General features: G+C 46.2%; 1 protein-coding gene across 1 annotated transcript in view; it reads right to left on the bottom strand.

Moving 5' to 3' along the window:
- The window catches only part of LOC121318624 (WD repeat-containing protein 44-like), a 121,502-nt gene that overhangs the window by 108,264 nt on the left and 765 nt on the right, over window positions 1–12,473 (bottom strand). The gene's annotated exons all lie outside the window — the stretch shown is intronic.

The following is a 12,473-nucleotide window of genomic DNA, read 5'->3' as shown; positions in this document are numbered from 1 at the left end:
GTGTTTGCTTTTTGACAAACTTTTGTCAAATATAACTTTTTTTTCTTTTTTCTTTTGTTATAACTTTTACTCGTCTGTCCAGAGAACATTGTTCCAGAAGTCTTGTGGATCATCTATGTGCTCTTTGGTGAACTTCAGACGGGCAGCAATGTTCTTTTTAGAAAGCAGTGGTTTTCTCCTGGCTATCGCTCCATGAATACCATTCTTGTTCAGTCTTTTTCTGATAGTTTCGTCATGAAGTCAGCCAAGGTGAGAGTGGCCTGCAGATCCTTGGATGTTACTCTGGGGTTCTTTGTGACTTCCTTGATGATTTTCCGGTTTCTTCTTGGAGAGATTTTGGTAGGACGACCTCTCATGGGTAGAGTGACTGTGGTCTTGAACTTTCTCCATTTGTAGACTGTCTGACGGTGGATTAGTGTTGCCTCAAATCCTTAGAAATGGTTGTGAAACCCTTTCTAGACTGATGAACATCAGTGTGACAGGGTCTTGCTCATGTCACGCGTGTGGGTAGCCACTGTTCAGGCATACAGAGAGACTACTGGGGTGAAGTTGAAAACGCCGGGACAAGCGTGCAGGTTTTATTAACAAACAAACAGAAAATGAAAGTAAAATAAAGGTGGTCATGTGATGTTACCAGTAATGGTAACGCACAGAGGACTAATACAGCAAACTGTACAAAAAGTGTAAAATAAAACACAGTACAACAAACTATAAATCAAAGATGCTGTGAAAACGGCAGGCCTTGCAGCAGCCCCGAGCTATCGCCCACGATGTTTTTAACCTGATGGACACTCGGTCGAGACCCGCCCACCTGCTGATTGAGGACCAGCACAGTCAATCACTTGCTGCCCTTCCCCTCAACCAAGCCTAGCAGGCAGCAAGTCTCAATCGAGCGCCCGTCTGTAAACAGTAATTCAAATCACACAAATCAACTCCAAAACAATACAAAATAAACCCATTCCCACATATAAATCACACCAACACTAATTTACCACTGGCAATCTCCCTGCCACAATCAGTAACAGTTTTTCTGAGGTCCTCAGAGATTTCTTTTGATTATGGCCTGATGTGTTTCCACACACCTGTATGATGAAGACCAAACTCAAAGTTTCTGATCTTTACATAGGATAGGGCCTCCCAAACTCACCCCTGAAGATCTACCTAATTATTTAAACACCTGATTCTAATTATCCCCTTACTTGAGTTTTGATTCGAGAAAACTATCATGGTGAAACTATGGAATTTCCATAATTATCACTGGGGTTCACAAACCTTTTCTTGGCACTGTATGTGCGTATACCCGGAGTCAGAAGGTAGCAAAGGGCCGACTATGTCCATTGCAATGCGTTCAAAGGGGGTGGAAATAAAACAATGTAACACAATTTTTGTTCCTGGGTAGTAAGTGTTATTTTCTAATTGCTTATGCCTCAAAAGTATGGAAATGGCTATTATTCCCCACAAACTTTGCTTTTGTGACCAGGACAGTGATATTTCAAAATATCACTATTTCCAATGGGAAAACGGGCAAATGTGTGTGTGGCAGAGCAAAGCTCTGCCCTTTTTAAATTGGCAGGGATGGGGTTAATTTCCCCTACCTGCCTGGGTTTATTATGTTCAGGTGGCTGGAGTTGATTAGGTTAATTAACGATCAATCAGAGCTCAGCCACCTGACATAAAAGGAGGCCTCTGCTTCTCATTTGAGAGGAGGGAGCTGAGGAAGCAGGTTGGTGGTTTTTGGTGTGTGATTTTTGAATTTTGATAAATCCAGTGAAGGCATTGCCCAGCCTGGAAATTGTTATTTTTGTTAGTTTTGCTTTTTGTCTTTCTTTTTGTGTTTAAATCGCTTTGTTTTGGCCCTTGTGCCCTTTAATTTTTGTGTATTTATAATAAAATAATTATTTTTTTGAACTACAGACTGTCTCTGGGCCTCTATCCACTCACCAGCCTGCCACATTTGGTTTCAGAAGTGGGATAGCGCCACCTAGAGGCTCAGAGCACATTTATTTATTTATTTATTTGAATTTTTGAGAATTTTTTTTTTTTTTTTTTTTTTTTGCAAAAAAAAAAAAAAAAAAAATGGGAAAGAGCAGACAGCAGCAAAGGCAGGACAAGCAGCAGCTGAAGAAATGTAAGCTGCTGCAGCCCCCGCTGGAGGACCCGGCCAGCCTCTTCCCTTGGTGTTCCTGGTGCGGGAAGGAGGACCATCATTGGCGGTCCTGCCCAGATGTGCCACCGGCAAACTGGTGTGGCCAGTGTGAGGAGGATGGCCACAACTGGGCAGGATGCCCCTACAACCAGGCCCAGGAAGAGGTGCAGTATTCACCCCGGGCATCAGGGGCCACCCCACTACCTCCAGCACCACCACCTTCACCACCATCCCAGAAAATATGGGACTGGTTGATGCACCCTGAGGCAGACCTCGTCCACGATCTCCCCATAGTTATCAACACGCTGTGGCGTCGAGATGGGGAGAGGTGGGAACAGTGGGAGGAACAACACCACCCAGCGTCCTTCCCAGAGGTTGCCCTCATAGTGGTTAATTACCTGGCCGTAGACATGGGAGATGCCCCGGTCACTCCAATAAAGAGGGGTGAGCCGCCTTCCCGAGAGCCAGAGAGGGGTGAGCCGCCTTCCCGAGAGCCAGAGAGGGGTGAGGAGCTGTCGTCGCTCCCAGAGCCAGAGAGGGGTGAGGAGCTGTCGTCGCTCCCAGAGCTTTTTGGATCGCCTGGGGTTGCTTGCTGCTCCGCATCGCTTGAGACTGCTTTTGTTTTCTAGGGTTGCCGAGGGTCCGTCGCCGTCGCCGCCTCCGCCACTAGAGGGAGCCGGACCGCCGTCGCCGCCTCCGCCACTAGAGGGAGCCGGGCCGCCGTCGCTGCCTCCGCCACCAGAGAGAGACGGGCCGCTGTTGCCGTACTACCTTGGAGATCCGGGGCCCCCTCAACCAAAGAAGGCTTGGGGGCTCCGACATCAACCCCGCCCACCACCACCCACCATAACAGCCCCACCAAGGGACATAATTGGACTTGAGGGGGGTGGGGTGGAAGGGGGGAGTTGGCCGATTGCGGCCGGTGTATGTTGTACATGGGGGGGAGGTGTGTGGCAGAGCAAAGCTCTGCCCTTTAAATTGGCAGGGATGGGGTTAATTTCCCCTACCTGCCTGGGTTTATTATGTTGAGGTGGCTGGGGTTGATTAGGTTAATTAACGATCAATCAGCGCCCAGCCACCTGACATAAAAGGAGGCCTCTGCTTCTCATTTGAGAGGAGGGAGCTGAGGAAGCAGGTTGGTGGTTTTTGGTGTGTGATTTTTGAATTTTGATAAATCCAGTGAAGGCATTGCCCAGCCTGGAAATTGTTATTTTTGTTAGTTTTGCTTTTTGTCTTTCTTTTTGTGTTTAAATCGTTTTGTTTTGGCCCTTGTGCCCTTTAATTTTTGTGTATTTATAATAAAATTATTTTTTTGAACTACAGACTGTCTCTGGGCCTCTATCCACTCGCCAGCCTGCCACAGTGTGTCTTTTTGTTACACAAAGTCAGAAAAAAACAACATATGAATCCAAATTAACATGTATTTATACTAAAGTAATACAAAAATGACTACAAAAGATTTAGAAGTGAGTAGTTTTTCGAGATTTACGATTATACTGTATTATTATTAACAAATGTAACTTACTTTGAGTTGTGGAGACATCTGAATTGGCGCTGGGAAGCTTATTCTCTGTAAAGGGATTTTGCAATTAGTCTTTATTTTTTCAGTGCTTTGTAAATCCAGTTTGCCGAGCCCAGCGCCGAATCCCCGCCTGCCCCGGCGGGCGCGTGAAATGTGGCGTACGGAAGACTGCATCCCTGGCGTCGATCGGGGGGGCCTCAAGTCCTTCTGATCGAGGCTCCCCCGGATGGTGTGAGGCCAGTGGTGGCCCCCGTTGTGCCCGGGGTCAGGTTTTCTCTGAGTCAAGTTGTTTGAGAATGTACCCTAAAGCGGGTGGTAAACTCCATCTAGGCTAAATACCGGCACGAGACCGATAGCCAATAAGTACCGTGAGGGAAAGTTGAAAGGAACTTTGAAGAGAGAGTTCAAGAGGGCGTGAAACATTCGAGAGGTAAACGGATGGGGTCCGCGCAGTCCACCCAGAGAGTTCAACCCGGCCGGGCCGAGGGCCGGGAACCTCCACGGGGCAGCAGGCAATTCATCGCCGTACCCCTCGCACAATCCCCATCAGCCGCAACCAGCTCTGCAAGACCCAGGGATTCAGGAAGGTGGCTCGGCTGACCGAGTGTTACATCCCCACCGCCACGATTGGCCACTCGCCGGGGCCGAGGGAGAAGCCCGTCGCCGCACTCGCCCCCCCCCACACCTCCTCTCGCCGCTCCCGAGGAATCACGCCGGGTGCCAGGGGTCAGGCGACGTCGGCTACCCATCCGACCCGTCTTGAAACACGGACCAAGGAGTCTAACGCGCGCGGCTCAATGAAAGTGAGGGCCGGCCCCCCCCCCCCCCCCCCCCACACGCAGCAGGCACACCGCCCACCTCTGTCCCGCGTCGCCGGGGAGGTGGAGCGCGAGCGCGCGCGATAGGACCCGAAAGATGGTGAACTATGCCTGGGCAGGGCGAAGCCAGCGGAAACGCTGGTGGAGGTTCGCAGCGGTCCTGACGTGCAATTCGGTCGTCCAACCTGGGTATAGGGGCGAAAGACTAATCGAACCGTCTAGTAGCTGGTTCCCTCTGAAGTTTCCCCCATGATAGCTGGCGCTCAGGACGGTCTGCAGTTTTAACCGATGCCGACGCTCATCAGACCCCACGAAAGGCGTCGGTTGATACAGACAGCAGGATGGTGGCCATGGAAGTCAGAACCCTGCCCACAGCTTGCTGAAGCCAGCCCTGGACAGTGAAAGCTGCTGCCGGGCTCCTGGAGCCCTCCCCTGGCTTGATGAAACCAGCGGTGGGTGGTGGAAGCTGCTGCCGGGCTCCTGGAGCCCTCCCCGGCATGGTTGAAGGCAGCCCCGGGTTGGTGGAAGGGAGCCCAGGGCTGCGGGAGCTGCTGCCGGGGTCCTTGATCCCTGCCCGCGGTGCTGGAAGGCAGCCCGAGGAGGTGGAAGGCAGCACCGAGAGGTGGGAGCTGCTGCCGGGCTCCTGGAGCCCTCCCCCGGCTTGCTGAGGCCATGACGGGGTGGTGGAAGCCAGCGGTGGGTGGTGGAAGCTGCTGCCAGGCTCCTGGAGCCCTCCTCCAGTTTGCTGAGGCCAGCCCTGGGCGGTGAAAGCCAGCGGTGGGTAGGGCAAGCTGCTGCTGGGCTCCTGGAGCCCTGCCCCGGCTTGCTGAAGCCAGCCCTGGGAGGTGGAAGCCAGCACTGGGAGGTGGAAGCCAGCACTGGGAGGTGGAAGCCAGCGGTGGGTGGTGGAAGCCAGCGGTGGGTGGTGGAAGCTGCTGCCGGGGTCTTGGAGCCCTTCCCCGGCTTGCTGAGGCCAGCCCTAGGGGGTGGAGGCCAGCCCTAGGGGGTGGAAGCCAGCGGTGGGTGGTGGAAGCTGTTGCCAGGCTCCTGGAGCCATGCCCCGGCTTGGTGAGGCCAGCCCTGGGCGGTGGAAGCCAGCGGTGGGTGGTGGAAGCTGCTGCTGGGCTCCTGGAGCCCTCCCCCAGCTTGTTGAGGCCAGACCTGGGTGGTGGAAGCCAGAGGTGGGTGATGAAAGCTGCTGCCGGGCTCCCGGAGCCCTCCCCTGGCTTGCTGAGGCCAGCGCTGGGCGGTGGAAGCCAGCGGTGGGTGGTGGAAGCTGCTGCCGGGCTCCTGGAGCCCTCCTCCAGGTAGCTGAGGCCAGCCCTGGGTGGTGGAAGGGAGTCCCGCGCGGTGGGAGCTGCTGCCGGGCTCCTGGAGCCCTCCCGGGCAGCTACATGACCAGAGCCACGGCCGCTACATGACCAGAGCCACGGTGGCCACGGTCACCAAGTCCCGGTGTCGTCAAACCGTCCCCCAGGTGATGGAAGGGAGCCCTGGGAGGTGGGAGCAGTAGCCGGGGTCCTAGAGTCCTGCCCTGGGCGGTAGGAGAAATGCTAGGGGTCCTGGAGCCGTCCCCGGGGCGGTGGAAGGCAGCCCGGGGCGGTGGGAGCAATACCCGGGGTTCTGGAACCATTCGTGGGGCAGTGGAAGGCAGCGTAGGGCGGTGGAACCCTCCCCGGGGCGGTGGAAGCAATGCCTGGGGTCCTGGAACCCTACCCGGGCAGCAGGACCCTGAGCCAGGGCAGCTACATGACCAGAGCCACGGCTGCTACGGAAAGGCCAAGAGAGAAATAGAAATGAACATTGCTAAGGGGGCTAAAACCAATTCCAACATGTTTTTCCAATATTACAACAGCAAGAGAACATTCAAAGAGGAGGTTAAATGTCTAAGAGATACAAATGGCAAAATCATAGATGAAGACAATAAAATAGCAAATATATTAAGTGATTACTTTTCACAAGTTTTTACAAAGGAGGATACCGACAACATGCCCCACATGTCATCCAGTTCCTATCCAGTTTTAAATAACTTTAGCATAACCGAGGCAGAAGTGTTAAAGGGACTAGGAGCTCTTAAAATAAACAAATCCCCTGGGCCGGATGAGATCCTCCCAGTAGTATTCAAAGAAATGAAAGAAGTTATTTACAAACCGCAAACCAAGATCATGCAACAGTCTCTTGACACAGGGGTGGTACCGACAGACTGGAAAATTGCAAACATAATACCGATCCACAAAAAGGGAAAAGGAGATCGTGTCTAACTAACCTGTTTTTTTGAGGATGCAACATCGATAATGGATAATTGCAAAGCATATGACATGGTTTATTTAGATTTCCAGAAAGTTTTTGAATCCTGCAAAAAAGATTAATTCTCAAACTGAACGCAGTTGGGATTCAAGAAAACACATGAACATGGATTAGGGAGTGGTAAACAGAAAGTACTGATTAGAGGAAGACCTCAGAATGGAGTGTGGTAACCAGTGGAGTACTACAGGGATCAGTATTAGGTCCTCTGCTACTCCTAATCTACATTAATGATTTAGATTCTGGTATAGAAAGCAAACTTGTTAAATTTGCAGACGACACAAAAATAGGAGGAGTGGCAAACACTGTTGCAGCAGCAAAGGTCATTCAAAATGATCTAGACAAGATTCAGAACTAGGCAATACAGTGCTACCTGTATGAGCCGTTTTGTTAGACCACCCTATTCTAACCTCTTCAGACAGAGATGACTCAGACGAGGATAGCCGCCAGTTCGTTTAGCAACAGAATGGACAAACCCACCCGTAATTCTCAGTGATCAGTTGCAAATATGAATGTTGACTGTTCAGCAATTCTCCAGATTTGCACGGTGCAGTACAGATGCTTGTTAGCGTTAATGGCCGTTCAACCTTCCCTTTAGTAACATCAAGGGTAATTGTACTGTAATAACACTGTCTGCATGAAAATACAAGCCTCTGTTACCTGGGTGATGATGCACAGGGAAGAAATTGTTCCAATGTTCCAAAAGTGGGTCTGTCCCGTCCAAAACGATATTTAGTAACCAAGACTACATGTTACACTGAGGAAGTGTCACAAAGACGGCCGGAGTGGGTGACATCAGACCAGAAGCAGAAAATAAAATGACAGAGAGGTGGAGTTTGGCGGAGATGAGCAAATGCTTTCGCTCAGCATTTAATAAATAAACAGAACAGAAAATAAAAAGGTTATAACAAAAACAAGCGTGTGTCGTCACTTAAACAGTTTAATTTGTCTGTTTGTTTTTACACTGATTGAATGTGTTTGTAACAGACAAACAAGGTGAGCGAAAACAACGGTCATATAAATTACTTTGTTAAGTTTTCTCTTTCTTAATTCTCTCCTCTCCACACCCATTCTCCACTCACTGAACACACAACCCTGAGTACGTGAAAACATGCTGCTTTTATGCAGCTGTACCGAGACTCGACCTCTAATCAATCATTCAATTGGAGTCGCGGTACAACTGCATGTGAATTAATAAAGTGCAATTCCCTGTGCTCACATATTACATTTTACTTGCACGTGAAGTGCTGTGCAATCCTCGTGCCTAAATACAAATATACATTTTAAACACTTGTGTTAGACAGACCCATTTATATCCTGGTGTATAGTCATTGGTACACAACATTTAACACACCACACGCAACATATAACAGAAAATACACAGAGGGGCGGGCACTTCGTCACAGGAAGGCACTAGCCACAATGTTAGCCTAGAAAGACTTCTACCTGTATTACTATAATAACAACAACATTCTGTAGTGCAAACTGCAGTGAGGGGATTTCTTTTCAGAAAACAAACCAAAAAGTCTGCATCAAAAAGGGCTTTTTCTTCATATGCCAGTTCATTGTTTAAAACTAAAATATGTCCCAAGATTACAAACCATGGTTCTAATTCATGAGTGATGAAGCATTTTAGCAGCCATTTAGGCATGCCAGCTCTTGTTTTTGTGCAGTTGCTTACTGTTTCGAAATTCATTTATTCAGTACATCCCTATTGTGAAAGCAATCTGTGGGTTTGCACAGTGACATCCTCTACTTTTGAAGGGAAGTCACATGTACAGCCTTTTATGCTTTTTATAGTCCTTGCTGTCACTATGGAGACCAGTGTATCTCTAGACACAATGCTACATCATTGGTGTATGCCTGCAGAACTGCCTACTAATCTGACAATGTCTAATACCACTACTTACAAATTTGGTAGCAAATATCATTTTCATAAGACTAAAATCAACTGTCCGGGATATTTGAATAAACTTTATTTCAAGTGGCTGTAGCTAATAAATTAATTAGGCACATGAAATGTCATAGGAAACTATGAATTTAACCCAAAAATGAGAAAAGGAACCACGTAGGTAAATCGATCTATTGGGTAATAAAAATAAAATAATTATATCTTTCCACTAAATCAAGGAAGCAGCCTCACAAATAGAGAGGCCTGTAGAGACCTTAAAAAGCAGACCAGGAGAGCAAAAAGGGCACTAGAGAGTAGCGACAGATAGTAAATTTAATACAAAAGGGCTTTTTCAATATGTTAATGCTAAAGGAAAGTGAAAGTGAAAGAGTTAGTAATTTACATGACAGCAGTGGTAATTTAGTGACTAAAGACTACTAAATCACAGACGTACTTAATCAATACTTTGTACAAGTATTTACAAAAGGAGGACTTACACAATATACTAAAGTTAACAGAATGTAAACAAACATAATTACCAGAGTTTGTTATAAAAGAGAACAAAGTGCTAAGGGAGATAGCAGCACTTAAAATAAACAAATCCTCAGGGCCCAATGGAACCTGTCCAGGCATCCTCAGGGAATTCACAATCAGCAGCTTCAATAATACAAAGATAATGCTCTCTTGTTCACTTTCGTCCGGTATAGTTCCCTCAGCACTTAAGGTAGCTGTGGTAAAGCCTATGCTTAAACACAATTTGGACCCTGTGACAGGGATGACAGTGTGGTGATGTCAGACCAGATGCAGGAAGAACACAGTTTATTTAAACAACAAAACAAAGACTAACAACACTCAGAGCAAAATAAAAATTTAAATAAAACAAATCTTGAACACAAAACACAGGTCAGGCTGGGCAGATTGCTTTCACTGATCCTATGTTTAATTTAATCTCCATTGTTTCTCTCGTTAGCTCTCGTTCTCCCTCTCGAACACCCACACCAAACTGAGAGTGCTGCAGGTTTATATACCACGGCCGAGGGGTTTAACTAACTAGTAATTATTCCATTACCCCTCGGCCACAATCCATACAAGTTTATTAATTACATGTGACTGCCGGCTAGTTCAACAACGCCTCACATTACCATATAGTAATTTTCCATTTTGGAACATATTAAGTTTTCCATAAGTTTGCACATACCAGAGTGGCTTACTTTTAAATACTTTTGCTGGCAGAGGGATCGGTAGAGCTGCCGACCTCACCTCTGCCAGAACACATTTAAATGAAAACAATAACAAAAACATACGGATTCGCCGCCATATTTATAAATACATATTATTATTATTATTATTATTATTATTATTATATAGATTGGAAGTTTCTAAAGAAACTTTGTCTGCGTTGTATGGTTGTTTTGTAGAGTGTGTAATTTTAAAAGTATGGTAGTAGTAGTTTCAGTAGCCAATTTGTTTCTTATACATGTGGAATAGTAAACAGGAGTCTACCTGCAGTAGGTAAAATGATTTAAGCTGTTAAAACAGTCTACTGTCCAGTTTGACCATGAAGGAGAGGTCAAAGGTCAAAGTCCATGACATTTTTAGAAAGCTCTTGATTGGTTTCTATACGTGTTCAATAGTAAATATGAGTCTATCTGCAGTATTTATGGAGATTTAAGATATTAGTGTTTCGTTGTCCAGTTTGGCCAGTAACGAAAGGTCAAAGAGAGACCTTTGGCAGTTTCCTATTAGTGTTCAATAGTAACCAGTACCCAAAAGCACTCTGTAACTATGAGTTTTCAAAAATTTGTTTACTTTGGCAAAATGCCAAAATTCTATATCTGGCTCTAGAAAGGTCATAGGTCACGGGAAAATACATATTTTCATAGAGCATACAATGGTTCTTATACATGTTCACTACAAATTTTGGGCCTATCTGCCCTCTTTCAGGAGTTATGAGCTGTCCAGTTTTAGTGGTAATTTTTTAATTCGCCAAATCTCCATTATCTTGGTCTAGGAAGGTGATAGGTCAACAGAAAAAACATTGGTCTTATAGAGAACCAATGGATTCCTATACATGCTCAGTAGTCACTATGACTCTATCTTTTCCCCGTAAGGACTTATAAGCTGTTTAAGTTTTGGGGGTCATGACCTGTTACCCCCAAATCCATAAGTCCGATCAGCACCAAAAGTAATAGCAACTAATGTTAGACAGAGTGCAATGTTGTGCCAAGTTTCAAGTTGATCAGTTCAAAGCTCTAGGAGCAGGTAGGTTCCAGAAATCGGTCAGAAACATGGAATAAGAAGAATAAAGAAACCGAGAGAAAACAATGTCTGCCTTTTACAACGCAGACAATAATAATAATACAACAAAACAAATACAAAATAATAAATTGCACAGGGGCGGAGGGGAACCCTGTTCTAAAATAAACAAATACATTCATGGCAGGGCATTGCTCTGCCTCCTTTTCATGTGCAGGGCTCCTCACCCTGTCATACACCCTAAAGTCTAACTAGCAGCCCCACGTCCTGTGATCTCAGAGTGCAGTTTGAAAGATACAGAGTCAGTAACTCCTTTAAATAACTAGGTGCTAATTCCTTCAGGGCCTTGTAAGTCAACAGAAAAAATCTTAACCAATTCTATACTGCACAGGGAGCCAGTGTAAAGAGGCCAAAACAGGGGTAATATGTTCACTTTTCCAGGTTTGAGTCACAATTCTAGTGGCGGTATTCTGAACAAGCTACAAGCGGGACAATGCACATTTTTGGAAATAATCAATTCTAGGTGAAATAAAGGCATGCATTAGCCTCTCAGTATCAGATAAATAACTGGTCTAAGTTTGTCATATTTCTCAAATGGTAAAAAGATACTTTAGTAACTAATGAGTGTCAAATGATAGATAAAGATCAAATATGACCCCAAATCTCTTAATGTCTAGTTTTAAGGTTTGATGAGACTACAAGGGTCGAGCTCATGTAATCCCACATTTCCTTTTCGTTGGTTCTGTAAACCCACTAGCATAACCTCAGTTTTATCTGAATTCAACATTGGTAAATTCTGTGACATCCAATACTTTTTGCCTGTAAGGCAAGTAGCTAATAACACCCAGGCAGAAGAAATTCCTGGCTTTAGGGACAAATATATATCTGGGTATCATCTGCATAGCAATGGAAGTTCCCTCTGTGTCTGCGGATAATGTTACCTAATGGTAGCATATATAATGAAAACAGCAAGTGACCTAGAATGGAGCCCTGTGGAACACCATAGACAACAAGGCAAAAAGACTCTCTTTTCAAAGTCGTTGATTCGGGGTCGAAGGTCTACTTCTGTCCAGCTTGTCAGCATGAATACAAAGGAAAGACAATCGACTCGAGAAGCTCTTTTCTATCAGCACGCTCAGCTCAACACTGTACGTCTTGAGAAAGAAAAAGAGAAATGGCTTCCTTTGGATGATAGTTTAGGGGTCTTCCCGGGATAGGTGATCGAGTAGGTCCGAGTCAGGAAGGGAGCCTAGCGGCAGCTGTATCTAGAGCTCTCGCAGCTATCCAATAAATGGTATACAGCGGGCAGGGATCCTCGGGCAGTATTACAGGTAATCACCATTAGTGGTCATCTTCGAATTGAGAGGGAACAATAAACGACTGCCTGAAATGCAAACAAACCGAGAGCTTTATTTAACCTTGTGTAGTCATGTTTTTTTTTTTTTTTTAAACAACTGCTCATTTGAGACCGAAATAACAAATGGTAACATGTATGGAATTTGTATTTGTATTTATTTATTTATTTTTGTAAGCTAC

This window comes from Polyodon spathula, chromosome 7 (assembly GCF_017654505.1).
Source record: "Polyodon spathula isolate WHYD16114869_AA chromosome 7, ASM1765450v1, whole genome shotgun sequence".
NCBI lineage: Eukaryota > Metazoa > Chordata > Actinopteri > Acipenseriformes > Polyodontidae > Polyodon > Polyodon spathula.
This window is presented reverse-complemented; position numbering and strand designations above follow the sequence as displayed.